Below are 22374 nucleotides of genomic sequence, written 5' to 3'. Positions count from 1 at the left end.
GCGGGGGAGAATCAAACGGCTCGCGGATGCGAACCGACGGGATATGCACGGTAAACGCTCGGATGGATTTATGGTCGAAAACGAAATCTTCCACAGAAGGGACGGGAGAATTTGTCGCTTAAATTACGCACGATCCACTCGCATTATTTTACCGATCGAAATCAACGCTCATTTCATAAAAGAAATATCTCATAAAGACAGGATTCGCACAATCCTGTCTGATTTATTTCTCATCTCTTTGTCGCATATTCTTTTCATTTATATATTGTATTTAAAATTATCCCAGGATGTGCATACATATATATATGAGACAAATCGGATAAAAAAATGTGGCAAACTCTCTTCATTTCAGATATTACAAATATTTTTTAACAAATAACACAGCAACGAAGAGAAGAGTATCCCTTCATCGTCCAATTTTGCGTCGAAAAGTTTCGCGTTTGCAATAGTAAAAGTAGTGACGCATGCAGTACCGAAAGTGACGCTTCGCAGAGTCGAGATTTTCCGTCATTTCTAGCACCGATAATCGACAAAAAACCGGGAAAAATTGAGAGGAAAAAATGCCGCTGACGCGGAGATAGCAAAAATTCGGGAGCTGTGCGGTGTAAATTACAAGAATTTGAATGTAACGTGCTTTGAACATCATGCGTATGTAAAAAAGGCAATTGTTCGAAAAAATTAAATTAAATTAAAGTGCGAGATAGTCCCGTCTATTTCAGAGTTTAATTAATTTGATTGATCTCGATTACGATTAAACAAATATTTATGTTTTAATAAATAAATAATTCCTGCTCTTACTATTGCCTTCAGGAATCCGTACTTAAAGAAGACCATGTGCGGACCATCCTTTACATGAGCACGGTAAGCTGTCGTGGGTAAACACAAGCGCGTTTCTATCGTTTCACAAAATGCCTTCCGTCCTCTCTCATCGTTTTGTCTAATAACGAGGGTCGCTGCGGAAACGGCTTTTATCAACTCCATTCACGGTGTTTTATTATGCGCTCCGAGAGAAACGAGATAAAAGATGTTTTTGCAGAACACAAGATTCGCTCGAGATTTCAAATAACGCTGAAAACGTTTCCTTTGAAAGAAAATCCTTGGTAGGTACTTCTGCACTACCTTCATTTATATACGAGATAATCAGTCAGACACGTGAAAACAATTTAGTCACAAAACAAATATTTCGCGACACACGCAATTTCTAGAGATTACAGCGTTGTGTTGCCTGCACACTCGGCTCTACATTTCGCATAGTCATGTCACGGACACATTTGACCCCGATTTCAAAATACATACGCTCGACTATTCGAGATATAAATGCGACGCGTGCAAATAATGTAAGAAAAATAATCTCAAAATATTCTTTTACCGCGTTACAATAACAGATTAACGAGCGAGTTTTCGGATTAAATAACGAGATTTGTCAGACAAAACGTGAGAGAGAATTAGACGAACAGGCTCTTTTGTCCAAAAGGATGGGGGTCTCAAACTGATCCCAAATTACCGCTTTTTCTCACACACGGAATTGATTTTCTTTCATATCTTAGTATATCTTAGTAAATATAGAAGATATAGAGTCTTAGGAAATACAAAAATATTTTTTTTTATTTCAATACCATTTATTAAGACATTAAGAGATATGCCTCAACTTAAGTCTGACCGTCAAAAATCATATTTTTTTAGCATTCGGTCGCAATTTTTTTATAGAGCGCATTTTATCAAAATCTATCCCATACTCGCAAAATATGGTTTGTTTTATGTTTGTTTTTCGTTGCGAGTGTTATTTAAAGAAATAAGCTACGTTATTTACTTAGATGTGTCATTATTTATTTATTTTACTGGTGTATCAACAATATTCCACTAGTGCAGTCTTGTTTAAGTAGTTATTTAAGAACAGGAAATGCCTAAACCATATTTTTCTTGCTGTAAATAAAATAATCTCAATACAATTTATTACATTTATTAATGTTACTATTAATACTATCAATTTATAACAAAAACAACTGGAGCCGATTGAGGCTCTAATCACCACCCATCCTTTGACTCGTCGCTGAAATGCGAGAAGTCACAATTACAAAGTACGATGTACTTGTCACGGGAATCGCGTGTACCAAGCACAGCAGACTTCCACAGCATCCCGTGCGCGCGCGCGCGCGCGCAAAATGCTCCGAAAAGGCCGCGATATTCAGAAATTCGGGCGTTGTTGCAACGGGATAATAATTGTACAGGTGTATCCGCCATCCTGCGCGCGCGCTCGCGCACCGAACCCATCCTCCCTCGCTACACGCACGCGGCCACGCAGGCACGCGTGTGTCCGCCGCGCGGGAGGTACACCGAGCGTGAGTGCACGTCGAGGCAGGCGCCTCAGTCGACCGCCACCCTTCGCGACCGACGGTTCGTCGTCGTTCGTTCGTCTCTCGCCAGCAAGAGAGTCCATCTTCCGTCGAAGTGCTTTTATCCTCCCCCGTCACAGCTCGCGAATTAACAATTTTCCGGAGATTTCGAACGTCGTTCTGTCAAAGTGCGTCTCGGTGCGTGCGAAGCGCGAGCGAAAGGGGTGCGTGACCGCGCGTAGAGGGTGCATTACATCCCTCTCTCTCTATCTTTCTGTCCCTCTCGAAATGCGAGTTATCATGCACCACCGCCGAGTTTGAGAAACCCCGTCGACGAACGCTAAACTCCAAGGCAGAACTCGAAGCAGCATCAAAAAGTCGTTTTCAATATCGTGAGTACATTATATAGTCGAATATAGCAAAGTTATTCGCATCTTCCGTCACGATTTTATTAGAGTAAACCAGTATCTTTTACATTGATCCAAATGTTTTTTTTTTTAATTTTGACATGTCCTGATATCAATCTGCTCTGGCATCAAAATTTAATTTCTTTGATAATACAAATATGACAGCATTATAACTAAATAGCGGTTTCGAAAAAAAAAAAAAAAAAAATGAAAGATATAAGGGAATGAGAAAAATAATTATATATATTACACTGTGTGTGCATCATATATATGTACATACTATTACATATTTTGAAATACCGCAACCGTTATACGAAAAGCAAGATGGAAAAATTGTGATTACATTTTTGCATTTAGCATAACAAAATATGAAGAAAAATTAGACATGTATGTTTCATAGAGTAATTTTAATTTACATTTTGTAAAGTAATGTTTATTTTAGTTTATTTATGAAAAGCTGTTATCTTTAATAATAATTAGAGATATATTTATATATTCTTGATTATCTTCAATCTTTCATTACTTTAATCTCTAGTTTAATATTTTTCTAATTAACAAAATTTCTCTCTCTCTCTCTCTCTCTCTTTCAAACTAATATTTGTTGAATAATATCAGATTGCAATAATAATATCAGGTCAGCTGAAATAATAAAAAACCGGTTCAATTATATCTTATAATAAAACGTAAGCAGACAAATTTGTTTGAATATATAATAGTAACTGTTATGATTTAAAGTATGGCAATTAACCCACTGGCTTTAATTTATATATTAATAACATCACGTACATATATTGAAGTATTATGTATAACGTTATGTTACATAATGAAATACATAACGAACATATCGATAACTATTACTTTGTTAATTGCTCTTTAATGATTCTCTGATAATAATAAATCGATCTATAATTAGTAATGTATACTAGACAAAAATTCATTCGTAAATAGACCACAAATATAGATTTTAATATTCATTATCTTTTAATTACCAGCATTATTTATTAATTACTTGTGCGTTGAATCAGCTTTAGAGCTCGAGAAGGAAACGACGCGTCGCGTGTCGTCACGAACGGAAGAGACATGTTTCGAAAATGAGAGCGCGCAATCGTTTCCGCGAAACTGGCGATTAAATTCCGTGCCTCTCTTGAGCTTTGAGGAAAACGTGAATTACTCAGGATATCCGTCGGCGTAAGGAAAGAAGAAATCCGAGCTCGTATAGGACGAGCAACGTTATCCGTATAAAAGCGTCCCAGCTGTGACCTCATACACTTAGTATTTGAATTTTTTATCTTTCAGTCATATACGCATCTCTTTCTCATTTGCATATAAGTTGACAGGTTTCGTCGTCGTGTTTAAATTCTCCGCGACGAATATCTTTATCAAGAAGGCTTCACGCAAAGTATATGATAGTACGTTACGTATAATAGTGCCTCGCTCTGTTACGTCATTGGTTAAATCAAAAGTTTAAATGCCAATTGAATCATATCAAGAATTGTACAGTAGCATTTGTTGTCAATTTTCTTGTTATTTCTTTCTCTATCTTTCTTTTTTAAATATCTTTCTAACTTCGAATACTAGCACGCTTTATCTCATCGTTTTATCGATTCGTAAGAAGATTTTGGCGGTACTTACAAGCACCTGGCTGGCAGTGCGCCGTGTTTTCGTTGGAAAATTAATTTAGGTGGAACTAATTTGAGAAAAAAATTTAGTTTTGTCCGCTCGCACGGACGAGCGAGCCGGAGCATCGTGGAATCGAAGGTATATCCGATCCGTTGAGCTCGTTAGAGATGCGAAATCTGCATTCACCCTCGCGCGCCTCGGTACTTTCCGCTAACGAGGATAACGAAGCGTGCCTTAACGGGGAATTGACGACCCACGCCGACGCCGGCGTGAAGACACCGGATGCATACAGGTGTGAGCGTAGATGTATCGACCAAGACCGCGCTCTTTTTTCATCCTCCGCGCTTTACAATGAGCATTCTTATCATAAGGAAATTTAGCGCGAGATTGAGAACCACGCTATTGACCCTTCTTGCGAGACCAGAGCTAATTAGCTCGTGAAACTTAAAGCGTGGTTTTTGTATCACCCACATGCGCGCTTCGTGATAACATGATAAACGATCGTAAGTTTCAAGTTATGAGATACGAAAGACCGAGGCGAACAAATGAGTTTTATGCAGTAAGGATATGATGCATTGTTAGTATAAACTGCATTTCCCAAAGCAAAAGTTTTCCTCTATTTTCAACCTAAATTTTCTCACGTTTATGAATTTTAGAGAATTTCGATAGTTTTAATTTATAAGAATCAAGCTCCTACTTTATACGGAACAGTTTCCCGTTTAAAGATTTAAAAAGAACTTTTGACAAAACTATAAATTAAATAGTTTCAAGAAAAGATAATCTGACAGCTTAAAGTATCAAAGTAGATAGATTGAAAACTGAGATCGAAAGTGGAAGAAAAATTTCGATTCGGGCTGTTTCTAAATTTTATCACATTGAGGTGAATCCAATTTCTTAATTGCAAACATATTGAAAGTTCTGTTTGATTTTTTGAAACTGCGATCGCTTGCTTGGATCGTAATTATTATCGCACAAACGAGCACATATCGCGCCAAAGGGCCGGCTTGAAAAAAGTTTCGCCTCACGAGGAACGTTGAACTCTCGAGTCAAGATCATTGCCTCAACGACTAGGAAGCAATTTCTTACATTACACAGACGACCGGGTACAAACATGCGGACATACATACATTGTGAGCGCGAAAATCACGCGGTTTTAAAGGTACGGAAAGAACGGAACCGGATTTGGTATCGCTAGCCTTTCGCGATCGTGGCTCGTCGTGCTTTTCTCCGTTGTTTCCGCGTCGTCGTCGTCGTTGGTCTCTCACGGTGCTTGTGAGAAAAACGGATATCCTGCGGATGGGGTCTAGACTCGTGTGCGAAATATGGAGCACGAACGTAAGGAAAGTTTTCCGTGGAAAGTATTTCCAAGCGAATGCAAGACAGATCTCGAAACTGTTTATTTTTTCTTCTCTCTCTCTCTCTCTCTCTCTCTCTCTTGCAGATTTGATAAGACGAATGCTGCCTATGCGATGATATACATGTCAATTTTATAGATACACATAAATATGTGAACGGTTGCTTTCCCCCAATAAATTCTACTAACTGTTGCCTTCAAATTTCACTATATATTTCGCTTGTATGTACACGCGAGCAAACAGCTAAGATACTGCAATAATATTTACTCGTAAAAGCTCGCCACGTGATACGCGGTTTTCGCGCAGTTTGACAAATACTCCATTTAATCTGGTTAAAAATGACGCGCACGTTCGAAGCAAAAGCGTAACGTACAAACACGATCGCGTGCGCCGCAGAAGTCCATTAATTGCACCTCTCCTGTTTCAATTCCACGAGAGGCTGAAATCGAGCGGCACGTTCGTTTTCCGCCCGTAAATCCTTCCACCGGCGTTTCGTAAGTTTCGCGCTACAATTAAATCGAAGGAAAATGCTATCTCCGCGAATAGACATCGTCGGTCTCGCTGAACCGACAAAAAATGAACAGGGACCCGGTACATATAGAAAAGAGAGAGAGAGAGAGAGAGAGAGAGAGAGAGATCTATCGATCGCGCCTGAATTGTTAGGCCAATCCGCGGTGCAATTACAACGCTATGGGAGAAACCGCGAGTCCGCGTTTCTCGACGCGTTGCGGCCATAAAGCGAGAAATCGCCGGACGGAAGAGAGCAGTTGTGAGGGAATGAAAAAAAAGAGTAGTGTGGCAATATTTATTCCCATGCTTGTGCGAACTCGCGTGTGTATATACGTACTGGCGTGTCTCCTTATCACGATTATCCGACCGGCGCGTTCAAAACGCTCGCGCAATCAAAACACGTCTGCGCGCGATTCGTCACGATAATTAATTCGCTCGCGCGATTCCCACGGCGAATCAAAATCGCACGGTATTATTCGCGTGCTCGTTTCGCGAGATGTATTCCAGATGTGTTTCCAGGTCATCTTCTCTCGTCGGATATGACGTGCTCTCGAAAATTCTCTTCGAGACATATCTAGAATTGACTTTAAAAAGAATAAAGCTGGCGTCTCTACCCGCTTACGTTCGTTTTTATCGCTGACATATGTACGTTTCTGGCGCGCACCGCGTTGACAACCGGACATTGAAAGGACCGTGCCGGAAAATGGAGAAGCACCGAAATCGCTACGCGAGTATCGCCACACATTTCACTTGCAAATAAAAACTCACAGTCGGGATCTCTGCCGGTTTTTTACAGGCGTCCCCCGTGTCGCTTCGACACGGTCGCATCCGTTATCGTTGCACCACTACGATAACGATCGGAAGTGCCGCGCTTTTTCCCGCGAGCCGAATTTATTGCGACACTCGATCGAATCCGGTGGTATCCACTGCAGCTTCCGCGTGTTCGCGAGTCTACAAGAGAGCTGGAGCACAAGATATGATGACCGATCGCAACCATAGTGACGATCAATTTTTCGCAAAAGCGCGATTGCAAAGAAAAAGAAAAATACGGCAGTCCAAGCGTGAGAGAGAGAGAGAGAGAGAAAGAGAGAACAATGCGCGCGGAAGCGCGAAATCGCCGATAAGCCGTGTGTACCTGCCTTCGACACACATGGAAATTAGATCACCGTGTCACGCATACGCGGCGCGAGCACGCAATTCGCTACACGCACACACATTCATAAACACATATACATGCATCGATACGGAATTTACAATTCCATCTCGCTTGGTCAGGAATCGTGTTTCGAGACGGTATACTTTATGACCGCCATCGAGCCGAGATGGAGAGGAAAGTCCAGACGGAGGAAAGAGAACGTAAAATAAGGTGTAAATATCGAAGATAAAAATTGTTGGTGTAAAAGAAAGAGAGAGTACCTTCCTGAATAATATTTATATATCTGAAGAAAGAGTGCCATATTTTTTATTCGATTTAGAGAGAGAAGATTAATATATTTTGCAATCAGAGTTACATCTTGAGTATCTTGTGAAATATAGACGAACAAACTTTGTAACGTAACAGTGATGATTAATCGAATTATGAGAAAGTAATCGCAGAATGATGGAGCTATCACAGGCACCTTTTGATGTCTCCTTACCACGCTACACTTTTCCCATCACGCGGAAAGTGGAATTGTGTGTCGGCTCCCATTACTATGTCTAACGGTATACTTTGTTCATTAATACGTTTATCGTACTGATGCTAATTAACGGTAACTTTACTCATCAATCACAGACAGGTCTCCTGCCTTACGAAGATGAAAGTAATCGTGCGCGAGTACTATGAGCTCGTGATCCTTCCGCGTAATTAATGCACTTTATTCAAAATCGGAAATAAAATATCGGTCTCGTATATATATATATATTTATATATATATATATAATCGATATCATTTACGGCGACGAATACGAATAATTTCATTTATTCGATTTTGCCTCGTACGCGAAAATTGAAATTATTTCCTGGGCGTATACTACAAAACAATTGTTGTTTAATGTTGTTAAAACACATACACATACCTTGTGTACACAGTCGGGATACGGTGGAGTACAAAATGGCAAATATGGGCGCGGCGGCGTACGTTTATCGAGACCATTAAGAAATCATGACATCATACCCTTGATGCAATGAAGAAACGGAGAAGGGGAAACGACAATACGTATAGTCCTAAACCAACATTGACAGCGTTTATTATACCTGTGACGGCTTACGTTGCCGGTTAGACAATATAGGTGGTCCTAAAGTTAACTATAGCTCCACGAATGATAAGATAACGCGGATGTGGCAATTGAAGAATACCATGAGTGGAAATTAAAAAATTACTTCCCGCACGAAAGAAGACCTTTTGTCGCGTTTACATGATTATATAGTCCTACATCGACTTTAGAGTCGAGCAACTTTATTTCAGTCTCGCGCTTGATGTACACATTTGCATCTTGTGTCATCTAAGATTAGCGGCTCTAGAAGAACTCGGAGAAAAGAATATGCAAGTTAAAAATATGGAGGAAAAGATGAGAGGTTTTTTAGTTTGTAGATTCTTCTTTCCTTTTTGGCTCTCTTCGAGATAAATAAAGGACAAGATTACGGGAATAAATATAGAAAATTGCAAAAAATATAAAATATAATTGGCATATAATTGCTCTCGCGCGTAATGTGGTTTTTTCAAGTGCTCTTCTCTTCGCGTTTCGAGGATCTCTTTTGCACGATAACGTTTATTATGCAATTGCCACTTGACGTACGACGCAAGAAGGCGGTCTCGTATCTAACGAAAAACATTGCCTCGTAACTCCGGTCGGTGATTGTGGCAAAGCACCATTACAGTCATTTGCAATTTTGATTACTGCAAAATACGTGCCGGAGCTTATAATTTGTTTATATTATGACCAAGTCTTACATTTTCTACATGATTTACCGAAGTCGATGAGTCTCGCTTCGATGTTTCTTTAAAAATTATGTGACACAAGCAGCATCGAAGTAAACAAAAAATAATAATTATAAAAGAAAATGAAAGGACAAAAAAGAAATCAAAGTAACTTGACTTGCTGAATATTACCGGCAGGAGCGTACTTTCTTTTCCGGGTTACGACACGCATCGGCCTTTACCATAAATTTAAATATATCGATGAGATGGACGTAAATCTAGCGAACTTGTGCGTATGGTAACCGAAGTGTCGATATCGCTAGATAGATACTGACATATATTTCATTGCCAGAAAGCGATAGGGTACGTCATAGAGCACCGAGTATCGAGGAGATAACCAGCTAACGTTCCAGCCGACATAAAGTAAACGTTTTCCCTTCCACCATCGGATATCACGCTCGACTGCCGGACGTTCGGACGTCTGCCGATCGATTTCCCTATCTCTCTCTCTCTCTCTCTCTCTCTCTCTCGGAAATAACCTTCAATACGTTTCCCCTCTTTTATTTGATTCTTTTCCATCTATCTATCATGATCACGTATCGATTCAAATCTAGAAAGCGTAGAAAATCGACACGTCTGATATTAACGCGCTTGTCATCTTTCTCGATTATCACTGGTCCGGATCGCGCGCTAAAACTCAATAGTAATAATCCGCGCGAGGATTAAATAGTCTTTTACGTCAAACGGTGCATCCGCATTGTTAAATGTGTGGCTGCACAGGTGACTGGTAATCGGTTAACATTTAAGTAGGAAGTAGAAATCTCGGCCGCGAGTTTAAAAGGTTAAACAATCTCGAGACATCGCCGGTTGATCTTCGCACCGTGTGTATTCATCGGTAACGCAGATTAAAAATCGATGGATCCTATTGTGCGACTCTAACTGCGAGATAATCGAGTTCTCGGAATAATGCCAGGCCAGATGATCGACCTGCTTTGTGTGCAGGCGGAATTTTAATTTTCATCTTCATATTTATTATGTACGTACGTTCCTGAGTCGAAATTTTGTTCTTATTTTTAATCTCAATTTTCCCATCTCTTCTAAATTCTAGAGAATTTCTATTTCAGTTTAATTTACATAGGAATCGAGATTTACTACTTTGTACCTTACATAAGCAATAAACGAACAGTTTCTCACATTTAGAGATTTAAAAGATTTCGGCAAAACTATAGATTAAATAATTTCAAAAGAGAGTGACTTGATTGCTTAAAATAACAAAGTAAATATTAGATTGAAAACTGAGATCGAAAGTAGGAGAAAAATTTCGATTCAGTTTCTCACACGTGATACAACGCACGTGCGCGACTGAAGAGCATCATCAGGCTAGGAAGAATGGTCGACGCTCATCTCGGCTCGCGCCGAGATTAGCCGTCCTCGACTATGAACATTAATCGAAGAAGAAGAAACTCAGCAGTAAGTAGCCGCGGAAGATTGCATTAGATTGCGAAAGAGGAGTCCATTAACGATCCGACGATCTTTGACCGAGCATTGCGACGACTCGTCGCGTACGTTTTAACCGCACGTGCGTCGATCATTCCGCTTTTACCCGATTTCGCTAAATTATACCTATCCATTTACGGGGGAAAAAATATCGAAATATCATCTCGTTAGGGGTCAATTAAGCGGAGTCGTCAACGTGACTGATGCATGATTCGAGGGTCGAAATCATCTAGAAAGTCGTTAAAGGCTCGCGCGTGGAGATCGCTAATCGCGATTCTTTTCGCCGCTGCTTTGCAGATGGCTAAGCTGATGCCACGGGAAAATTGGTATTCAGCAGCTATTCGAAAAGACTCGAGATCTCGCTCTGTGATTACATCTCCTTCTTCCGATTAAAGAAAAAAGAGGAAAAGAATGCACGCTGCCGAGAACTGTGTCAAGGGGCGACTACTCGCGATTATTTGTGCAACGCCCCGCGAACGACGATTATCTCTCGCGTGCAATCGTGCGTGCACCCACAGTAGCCTTACTACAGTTCTCGCGGTCGGAGAAATCGCGGATCTGAAACTTTGAGATACGACGACCGACCCGCTCTGTAATCCGGATTTCCTCTCGAGATCTCGCGGTCGAAACTCGCGAGACAATCGTACTCTCGCGCAAAATCGGATCGAAAAGTTTGCCGATGGAATCTCATCGATTCTCGATTCTGTGCTTTATTCGCGAACCTCTGATACGGTGCGTATAATTGATTTAAATGACTTAACTTTTCGTTTCCAATAAACTTCTCCAACAGCTTATTTCAAGCGTCGAGAATTTCGCAAACTCTTTTATTGTTAGAAGCGTGCTAGGTGGAAAATAATGGAGTTTGTGCAGAACGTTCATGCTATTTATAAACGTTATAATCAGAAAAAGAAAAAGACAGAAAGGCAGAAATAATGTAGCCATGTAAAGAGAAGAAAGAACTATTCGATTATTTTGCAGAAACTTGTGGAAAATCAGAAATAAATACGACAAAAATCTCCGACTTATCTGGAACTGGAGAAGGAAACGGGAAAAGAATAATGGAAGATACTAGTAGAACGAGAAAGAAAATAAACCAAAAGTTAGAAACAGGAAGGTTTTACGTAGAAGATGAATGAGATAAAAAAGTAACAGCGACGAGAAAACCGAGTTTGCACATATTTATCGCCATCAACACTGCAAAGTAAATAACTATCAATCCAGTTTATCTGTGGCGATGATAAATTCTTGTACGAAGGTTGTAGAGCCAGTAAGATATCGACCCCGGCTCTCTCGCAGTAAATGGCGCGCCGATTAGTCAATTAATCAATTATAAAAGTATGACGTTAATATCCATGAGTGAAATCGCAGCCTCCCTCGCTTATTTCGTTGCGCTCAGTGATTATACAGGAACAAGTCTAGTCATCGTCACGACTGGCGAAGGTATAATATATCCTCGTGAACGAGAAGACGAGCAGTGCGAATTTTATTTTTTTAAGATATACGAATGATTGATGTCAAGGCTGTGCTAGTAGTGCTTTAATATTCTATTAAAAAATTATACGAGAAATCATGCGCGGACACTTGATCGCGTATCGGCTGCTTTCCTCATCGAAGAGAGAGAGAGGAGAACAAGAGAAATGCGCGTGTCGAGGCGAGCACCAACGGCCAACGGATGCTTTAAATTCAGGTGCCGCGACCGGTATGCAAAAATTCACCGAGAAGGAATACGGAGAGAGGGATGGAGGTAGAGTACCTCGTAGCAGGGCCGGTGTATGGTCAGTTGGTTCGTTGACCGATCTCTTCTCCTCTCCTCTCCTCACCGCCCACCCTCCCTTCGCCTCTCCACGATACTCTCGTCCCGCGCCGTGGTCCTTTTGCCTTCCGGCACTCGAGAGAGCGGATTGGAAGGGAACGAAGAAGGATCGCTCCTTCGTCGGACACGCGTATATATATACATAACGCGATCGACCACGAAAATCCGCGACCGATCGACCCGCGAGGTTACGACCGACTTTCCTGAGTGATCGCCGAATTGAAGATTATTTATGCATGACGCAGACGCGAGGAGGGAAGACTCACCTTTCTCTCAATCGCGCGAGAAGCGGCTTGGCTATACCTCTTTTTTTTTTTTTTTGTCAGGAAGCCGATCTGTCAAGTGCGCGACGTTGGGTCAAGGAGAGTCTTCTCTCTTTACTCTCGAAATCGTCGAACCCTCGAAGAGGAACGATTGACAAACGAGACTTTTATGCTCCGATGGCTTGTAAAACGAACCCCTTAAAACGACGTCCCGTTGATTATCGTATCGAGCTCTTCGCTCGTCCCGTTGATATTACACGCAAGACGCGAGAGCGCGAATCCGCAAACCGAAAATAAATCATCACCGGAGGAGCAATTCTATTAATTATCGCGTGCATCTCCTTCAGCGCGCACGGGAGAGTCCACTTCCGGTCCGCTGGTTTCCCTCGAGAAATCGATAGATGTGACGACGGTGCGCGCACAAGTCCCGGGACAGGTCGCCTTCGAGCTGCTGGCGCCTTCGATCGTAATTAGGTGGAGGAAGGGGCGAGAGGAGGGATTCGTAATTAAGCGCGAAAGTTATCAACCGTATCGATTGAAACCAGCAACTTCGATGCGCATCAATCAAATCGGCGGCTCTTAGTTGACATAGCTTTCATCGTTCGTAGATGCTGCGACGACCAAAAGTATTATATAATGAAAGGATTAATCGATATCTTTGAAAAAATGAGACAATCCGTAACCAGAATTTATAATAATAAAATAATAATTATTTTATAATAATTTAATTTAATCATCTTATAATTATTATTATTAAATCATTTTAATTAAATCATCTTATAATTATTATCTTATAATAATTTAATTAAATATTATTATCTTATATTGATAATAATAGAATAATTATTATCTTATAAAAATCTCATGATGCGATTGTCAAAAAAATATTCAACAATTTTTTTACATGTTATAATAATTTTTGAATATTTTTTCTTATAAGTGGGAATTATTATCTTGTGTTCCATTTATATGTAGGTACTCGATGAATCTGACTAATCATCGACCCGACCTGATTTACGTTCGAGGAATTTTCTTTTTAATTCTCGACTTACAATACTCGCTATTTTTTCGAATCCTTGTAACAAACACGGTCCTCATTTCGCGCGGCTTTGCCGTCGATACGAGTTATCGAGCGTTCTCTCTCTCTCTTGCTGCACGTTTGCAATTATTGGAAATAACGTCGCACGCAATAGCACGGTATATCGAAGAATGCGTTCGCAATTGCTTTCAACTGTCGTTTCAACTTCGACAGCGGACGCCGCTTGTGATTCTTTTTCGATACATCTATTTTCATTATCTTTTAATGGAGAATAGAATTCAATTACATCATACAATACTGCGTTATAGCTTTCAATTAATTGAAACGCTTTATATAGTTCGCAGGCATCGCTTCATCATTATTAGAAGGAAAATAAAATTAACATCCGCGTTGCAACGAACGTTTGGAATTTAACGATAATGAATTATTCAAATGATGGACAATTATAAATAAATCGTGACAGAAATCTATTATTATAAAATTAATTAATAAATTCTAGGATTATTCGTTCGAATCTTTTTAAATTTCGTACGTTAAAAGAATTCACATGCCACGTCGCATCTTTTAGCACGAATTCAAATTTGCGCTCTTAGCATCCGCATTCGAAAACCCGGCGTCTATTTTACGCCACTCATTTGTATCCTCGAACATTTCGGAGAGACACGAAAGAGGTCGAGACGCGTATAGAGACGCGAATGCATTTCTCTCCCGGAATTTCTCTCAAACTCCTCCTCGAACGTGGCCTACACCGCCTTCTCCGCGAAAGACCGCCGAAGAATAATCGTCGGAGCCAAGCCGGGACACGTTATATGCGCGTGTGATTAACCGGCGCGAAATTAAACCGGTTTCCGAGACGGTGTCTCGCGGTGGATCCGCGCGCGGTCCGATAAATGAAATTAACGAATATCGATTCCGGCTTAAGGCGCGAACGAGTCGAGTAGTTTCGACCAGCTATGCATAAGAGAACGACCGCTTCTTTTAACGGAACGGCGAGAAATTACACGGATAGCGAACAAAATTGCAACGCAAAATCGTTATTGAAGGAAATAACATTTAGAAGGCTGGATTTCTGCTCCAACGTTGTATAAAACGACTATTATTATTTATCCGGGACACATTATCCTTATGTTAGCGCTGTGCTAATGCCGGTTTGAAGGTAAGCCACGCCAATCATAGAGCCAGTTCTGTGCTTCAAGTGGATAAGCCAGCGGCTGATTAACAAAGTTTATTTTCTCCATGTTATATATACATATTTTCTGTAAAAGAAGCAAATCTTTTTTCAAGTTAGATAAGTCAGTTAGATAAGTCAGTTTGTCAACCCAAGCAAGTCACGATAAAATATCACAAAGAAATGCAGACAAATGTCGAAACGAATATTATTCACCAACAGAGATTGATTAATCTTAGAGCAAATATTAATATCAATCTAAATAAAGGTAAACTTTTTAGCAAAGTAGAACAAAGGCGTGTTAGGTCATTTTCGATTTTCCATCGCACGAAAAACCCGTATCGATTCGCCATAAAACGAAACGATCGCCTAACGTTACGACGAAATTGCAAAAAGACCCGGCAATTGCCATTCCTTCCGTAAAATACCATATAGTTATCGCTACGAGGGGTTAGAATATACGAACGACAAGCACCTAGCAAGTTCTCCTCGTCCTAGTTTAGGCGATCAACGTCACCGCTGCGGGATACCGGGCTCTCGACGTTCCTCGCATTTTTCAATCGTGACAGGGTGTATCCACGATCCTGGCTGTCCCGGCTTCCCCTCGTCCCTTCACCCTGCTTGTCTTCTACGGGTTCCTTTTCTTTTCCTTACATTCTACGCTACGATAGACGGACGTTCTCTCCCCCTCCTTCCCGACGACGAAAACAGGTTTACTCCTCCATTACCCGACAGCGCGCTTGCTCCACATTCTTATCTCGGCAGGTGAAATTCGGGATATTCGATCTGTCACGGAAACTCGCTCGACGGAACGATGAATGTGCGATTCAAGACAGCGACAATTACGCGCACGTAAAAAGTAGCGAGTGATGCTGTTAACTCGTAGCGAGTGTACCACTTTGCTCTTTCGATCCGAATTTGCGACTGGCAAATATTTCGGATTTTTTTTTGGGGGGGGGGGGGTAAATGTAAATGTAATGTTATAGTAAAATGTTGAAAAAAGTTTTTAGTTTACATCTAATAAATTAAAATATTTAGAAAAACATGCACAAAGAGGTTATTATTATATAAACTGAGTTGTTCGCGAGATTGGTTTCGTCCGGTTTCGTACTATTTACCGTGTCCACGTTTTCTTTCTGTGTTTCATTATAATTACAGAAAAGCTGAACGGCTAATACAAGTCATCAAATTTCCTGCAAACTTTGCTAAAATCTTCTGACTTGTTTCGCATTTCATCTCGCAGTACAATAGCATGGATAAGTCTGGTTTTACTGTCCTAATGGCAGACGCGAGAAGGCGCATTGTTCTTTTTCTCCATTACAAGAGATCTTTGCCGAGTTCTACTTTCCTAAACTTTAAAGAGACGACTTTTTTGCAGATACGAGAAAGAAACTCGAATGGCACTCCGTTGCTTTTGAAAGTCATGCGGGTGGCCGGAATTCGTCAAACGCGAGGAAGGAGAAAAAATTTCCACACAATACTGGAATAATTAAGTCATCGTTGTTTGACTCGAATAAGCGCGCTTTTGTAACGAGACTTGGTTTCCACGATGGACTTTCGACCATTGCATTGGCCGAAAACGAGAATTTGAGGGCCGGAAATAAACAAGCCGAGAGTATTGATTCCACTGCGGTTTTTTGACTGCATATGTGAAATATGTAAAATGTCATTTTATATGTAAAAAAAATAGTTACTCTCTTTATGTAATTTAAATTATTTCCATATATATATATAATAAGTATAAATTAATATGCAAAATATTCGTGCAAAATTTCGCGTTATTGTTCTCTTTGCAATATAGGAATTTTATTCAAATCAGACCTGATATATAACCGTATATATTATTTCGTTGAATCTTGCTTGCATCGACCATATGCAATTTCGCTCCAAGGCGGCCAACGCAACGTCAAATAAATCGCGACGATGGGCGTGCACGAAAATAAGAGGTATTATCTTTTCTCGTTTTGCAAACTAATCGCGGGTGGAAACATGCCCGGGAGCCAACTGTGCACCGTAATGGAATTTTTTACGAGCGTATCTTACGCGCGAGTCTTTCCGCAAGCTCTCCGCGCGCATATCAAAATCCGCGGATATCTATTCATCGCGGCTATTTTTTTTCGCTCGCGGACGTCGCAGAGTTGCGCGTTTATGTCGTTCAACGTTCGTGCGACAGGTATGCGCCGTATATGGTGAACAAAAGATAACAACGTGACGAGAATTCGAAGCATGTCGATACGGTGTCGAAATCCGAAATATATCGATAAGCCGAGCAGCGATATGCCTCGTAGCGACATGATTGATAAAATGATTTATCTATCGTTACTGCAATACTTTCTAAAAAATAGATGTTTTATATATATAATTACTACATTTTGCGATATATCCTAGTTTTTACGAGAATGTTGAGAATTCAATGTTACTCATTTTTGTTCAGTTTTATATAACGGATAATTATTAGTCATTCGAGATCGTGTTTATATAAGAATATTCATCATTTGACAGTGTAATCCTAGTTAGAGAGCTCTTTGAAATCAGCGGATATGATTCTTGGCAAATGTCAAGGATTGACGTTAATATTAACGAATGATCTTCCTCAACGTCACGTTTTCTATTCCCCCCCCGCAACCTCTGGAATATAATCGAAATAGAAACATAAACCAAACAATGAAGACTAAACGTGACACATCTACAAAACGCTCGAATAACACGTTACAGACAGGCGTTCGTGTTTGTAAGAACCCAACTTTTGTAAGATAAACTTTTATAAGATAATGACGAGGCCTTAAAACGCAGGTGAGTCACGTGCGAGAGATATGTATATACTTTATTAAAGAGCCTATATATTGTTCATAAAAGTTTTACGAACGGAATTTTACGGAAGTGCAACAAAGCAGCGCGTCGTTATTCGACGACAAGGCACATCCTTCTCCCTTGTCGTCTGTCGCGACGAAGATTGTCCCCTTCCCCCCCGTTCCTTTTAGGTAACGTGTCAAGTGTCAAGACCCTGAAACCTCCTTCGCTGAAACGGGAAGACCGAGCGAGAAGGCTCGAACAAGGTTGCAACTGCAATTTGTGACCCGACCGGTTGCAAGCGCGCAAGAAACGCGCACCTCTTGATAAATATCATGCCGTTAATGTACGCAGGCACACGACGTGTGGCATTTAAAGCTTTTTTTCACGGGCAAGTCGCTGGACGACCGTGACGAGAATTGCGCGATAATGAAATTTAGATATATTTTGAATAAATCGCTGGTTTATCGAGTCGAAATCGTATTTCGATGATTTTCGCGAAAAAGTATACTTGTCTCTTATTATAATTAATAAATGCAATTATAATTTCAATTTGTTGCCGTCCACCCTCGCAGCCCTTTATTTGACAGCGCGTCCGAAAATAGAAGTCGAGGTCCTCGACCTCGACGGTATCGGGATGTTGACACATTGCGGTTCACGTGAACTGTCGCGGAAAGCTAGCCGACGTTGATGTACCGGCTAATGAATCGTTAGCGTTCCTATTAGTCCATTAATGTCTCTTAACCTCTGGGGGTCTATGCCATATCCGGTTGGGTTAATCGCATGGGAGCAGATGATGCTGGATGCACTTGCGTCATAGAGGCGACTGCAACGCGCATCGAACTCGTGTTCGCCAACTGGCTCCGACATTTTTACATTTTTTTCTTTTCAGCTTCTTTTCCGCTCTCTCTGCGACTTCTCTTTTTTCTGCCGTTTTCTTTATCGCACGACTTACAATTTGTTAAGTTCATTCAGAATTTTGTAATTACACAAAATTTCTTCAATTATATACATACAATTATATCTGTATTAGATGTAGATTTACATTAATATATTATTTAATTTGTCATTAGATAAATAATATAATAAATAATTACAAACTTATTCCTCTTTCTTAATTAACTTTAGTCTTAAAAAATAACAAATACTGTAACTTGGATTCATAGAATGGATAATTTAAATTGCTCTATTAGATAATAATGTCTGGATAAATAAAATAATTATGCAATTTTTGTTTATTAAACAATGAAATTTGAATCTTTGCGGAAAAAGAGACGTAGAAGTATAAAGATTCTCGCGGCTAATAAAAAGTCCCAGACTCCGTATAATTCCGCAAGCTTGTTTTGTCCGCTGTATCGCTCACTTGAGATCGCTCTCGTAAAGTTTATGGTAATTGTTTCCAGATTTTTTATCGCGAGTCATTATCGAGCCCCGATAAATACGCACGATTCCTATCTCCTGAGGGAACGTATTTCGTACTTCGCGGACACCCCGTGAAGAATTTCTCGTTCTGTCTCATTACTGAAAACAACCGGAATATAACTCGGCCATAAAGCTTTTCGTAATCGAGTTCCTCCACGCAATTTATCGCTGGTGCATTCGATTCCCTCGCGTTACCTCTATACTTTTTCTCGACGATTACGTGGATGCATGCATATCCTAGCGATGAGATACGCGCTGAAAAATGATCAACGTGAAAAATTACGTAGTGCTTTCAACACGATTCCCTTGAGAGAACTCTCGCAGAGATCGACAAAATTATACATTTCTGAAATAAACGAAGACTTGATTGAAATAACAACTGCACGAATATACGGATAATGCAGTGGACGTCGCTAAAAATAACCGCGCCCTGAAAACGTGCAGCATAGACGGATAAAATTCGCGACAGGCATGTTTACTCCGGGCATTTAAGTGACGGGTCGCGCGTGACTCTAATATTCATCTCCATCAAGGACTAAACGGAAGTATGCGGGTTATTTGGTCCATAACCTCGACTTTCGCACGATTCTGAATCGCCATTAAATAAGATCGACTAGCATAGCGGTAAATATACATTCTCTCCCCGTTCTGAGATCAAATAAGCCGCTCTTCAAGTTGCACCTCTATCAAAGAAATTGATAAAAATAATAAGATATATTTTGCGATATCGCGCATTTTCGTTTAAATAATATTGTTTTAATTCAATTTAATATTACTTGAACTTAAATATACTAAAAAAAATATTGTGTCAATTTTAATGCAAATAGTTTGTAGAATCAACAGACTAATTTTAATGGTAATAACACGAAGCTCCAAAGTTTCCATTACGCAACTCAGATTCCGAACAAGCAGCAACAGCCAGCCAGACGACTGCGTATCGCAGACTTTAACGCACGCACGTGTTATTTATCCTTTCTCAGAGGATGATAAGCCACGTTTGTTGAACGTGATCGTCCTGCCCAGTGTGTCTAGAGTTCCCTGAGAAATAAAACTGTGTTCGACTTGGATCGCGTTCGACGAACGCGTGTATGCACGATGCATTGTTACGGAGGGTCTGGTTGCGATTATTCATTCTCGGCCGAGTCGTGTAAGAGAGGGAATCGATTATAGCTTCACGAGCATCTTGTTCGCGCCGATTAGTCATCGCGATCCAAATGAGCGCATAAATCGCGAAACCTTGACGGATAAGAAACTAGAAATGTCATCAGCGAACACAATGAGATTTTTACGTTCAGATAAAAGTCGAAATCAACACGCTGGGAAAGAATATACAATTTTCGCACGCCGTAAATTATTAATATAACGCGTCGAAATAACGATAGTATCGTTTTCCTGGTATCCACGGATTTAATAACGCCAGGCCCCGTGAACGGCCGTGAACAAGAATCTGACTACACACGAGACGATGATGTCATGCGGCGGCAACTTCCAGCAAGCAAGGCCCGACATCCTCTCTTCGACCGGCGATAACCTGTTCTAGCGCTGGAACTAATCGCCAGATTCTCGGGGTTGCCCGACACCATCTCGCCTAAAGGATATCCCACGTGCTCGGTCACGAACACGACTTTTTGCGGCGAAATTATCCCTGGTAATACTACCGTTCGTCTACAATCGTTCTGATCTCGATGCTCCTTCGTGTAAATCAATAGTACAAATCATAGTACAAATTTTACAAACTGAAGAGATAACAACGGTTATCGTTTAATTAATCGCAGTTATATCAATCTGACTGAGTTGTGTCGACTTTCAGCGACTTGAATCGGACATGTTATCTTTTCCTAGATTAAATGATCCGATGTATAAAGCAAAGAACAGATAAAAAGAAGATGAATCAGTCATAACGCCAACCCGTATTGGTGCCATAAACAAACGTGATAACGCGATTAAAACCAGTTAATGAAAAGAATTCGGACAAAGAAAAAAAAAATGTCTAATCAGCGCATAATTGCTTTGCAACTACCTGCTACTTTTGCGGTTTCCTTCGCACGCAAGCGTCAGTTATGCTTTGCCCGCTAATTAAAAACGCACATGCAATATACATGTCGCTGGAGCAAGGGAGAGGAGGAAGAGGACGATGAAAAAAATCGCCGACGTCGCGTTGTGTCGATCGAATTCCTCCGTCGATCAGCCTCAATTCGTGAGTAATTTTCAGCAAGAAACAAATTGCAATGACTGACGCAGCTGATCGTTATGTCATCATCTATGCAGATATTTTTGCGCAGCTTAGAATCGACCTCAGCTCGACTAGCGGAAGGTGAGACGTGACATCAGACTTTCTGAGAACAGCCGACTCGTTGTTTTCCGTTCGCACGTCTTGCCGTGAAACGGAGGTGCGTCGTAAAAATATAGACGAGCACCTCTCGGAGAACCTCTGCCAATCTACGTCCTCTCTTCGAATATTTTTATTTTTTCGTTTCTTTTACCTTGAGGCGAAGTTGCTGTTATTATGTTCTATGGGCACTCATTCGTTCCAATAGAACCTTTAGAGAAAGTTATTCGCAGAAACCGAGGTCACATAAATTCTCTCTCATTAATAATCTAAATTGAAATCGCCGTTTAAGATGTTAACAGATTCACAGATTTAATTATTACACTTCCTCGTTACTTTTATCCTAATTAATCGACATTACGAGCTCTTTGTTTAACGCGAGTATTTTTTTGACAGCTTCTTGTTCGGATTTTGTTAAAGTAACGGTGCAGAAATTTCGTCTTTTATAATTCGCGGTAAAGCATTGTACTCGGAGAAACCTTGCCGAAATATCGTCGAGGATCTCGCCGCCGTTTACGACGCTCGAAAGATTACTCAGAAGATTTGTTTCGCGTGCGACATAAAGCGCTTCGCATGACCTCCGACACGAGGGAGCTAAAAATGTCTTCTTTTAACTCTGATGTAATTTCTGGAAACCTTGACAAAAAATTCTGTGGAACTTTGTTACCACTTACGGAGCAGAGCGTGATATTATCTTTGCGTTATCATCCTACATACTTACACGGAGAGACAATTCCTCTCAATAAATACTTCGTTGATTCTATATATTTTCTAAATATACGAAAATTATATTTATTTAAATATTGAAATATTTTCACGGAAAATTTTTCGCTGTTTTTTTTTTTTTTGCGAAATAATGAAGCTAATATTACCTTGAAATGTTTTCAAATGCAAGCAAATTTATTACGCAAAGTCACAATAGCAAACA

At 40.4% G+C, this 22374-nt stretch overlaps 1 protein-coding gene across 2 annotated transcripts in view; it reads left to right on the top strand.

The window, feature by feature from the left end:
* Window positions 1–2328: 2328 nt before the first annotated feature.
* The window catches only part of LOC115245135, a 39859-nt gene continuing 19813 nt past the window's right edge, over window positions 2329–22374 (top strand). The window contains exon 1 of one of the 2 annotated variants that reach the window (XM_029823264.1): window positions 2329–2725. The gene's annotated coding sequence lies outside the window, so the exon portion shown is untranslated. Of the gene's footprint in view, window positions 2726–11432; window positions 12063–22374 lie in introns of those variants that run through there. The other variant, XM_029823266.1, reaches the window with a different exon arrangement.

The sequence above is a fragment of the Formica exsecta genome, unplaced genomic scaffold (genome assembly GCF_003651465.1).
Source record: "Formica exsecta isolate Colony F162 unplaced genomic scaffold, ASM365146v1 scaffold915, whole genome shotgun sequence".
In the NCBI taxonomy this organism is placed as follows: Eukaryota; Metazoa; Arthropoda; class Insecta; order Hymenoptera; family Formicidae; genus Formica; species Formica exsecta.
The sequence above is the reverse complement of the archived record's forward strand: the minus strand, read 5'-3'. Positions and strand labels throughout refer to the sequence as shown.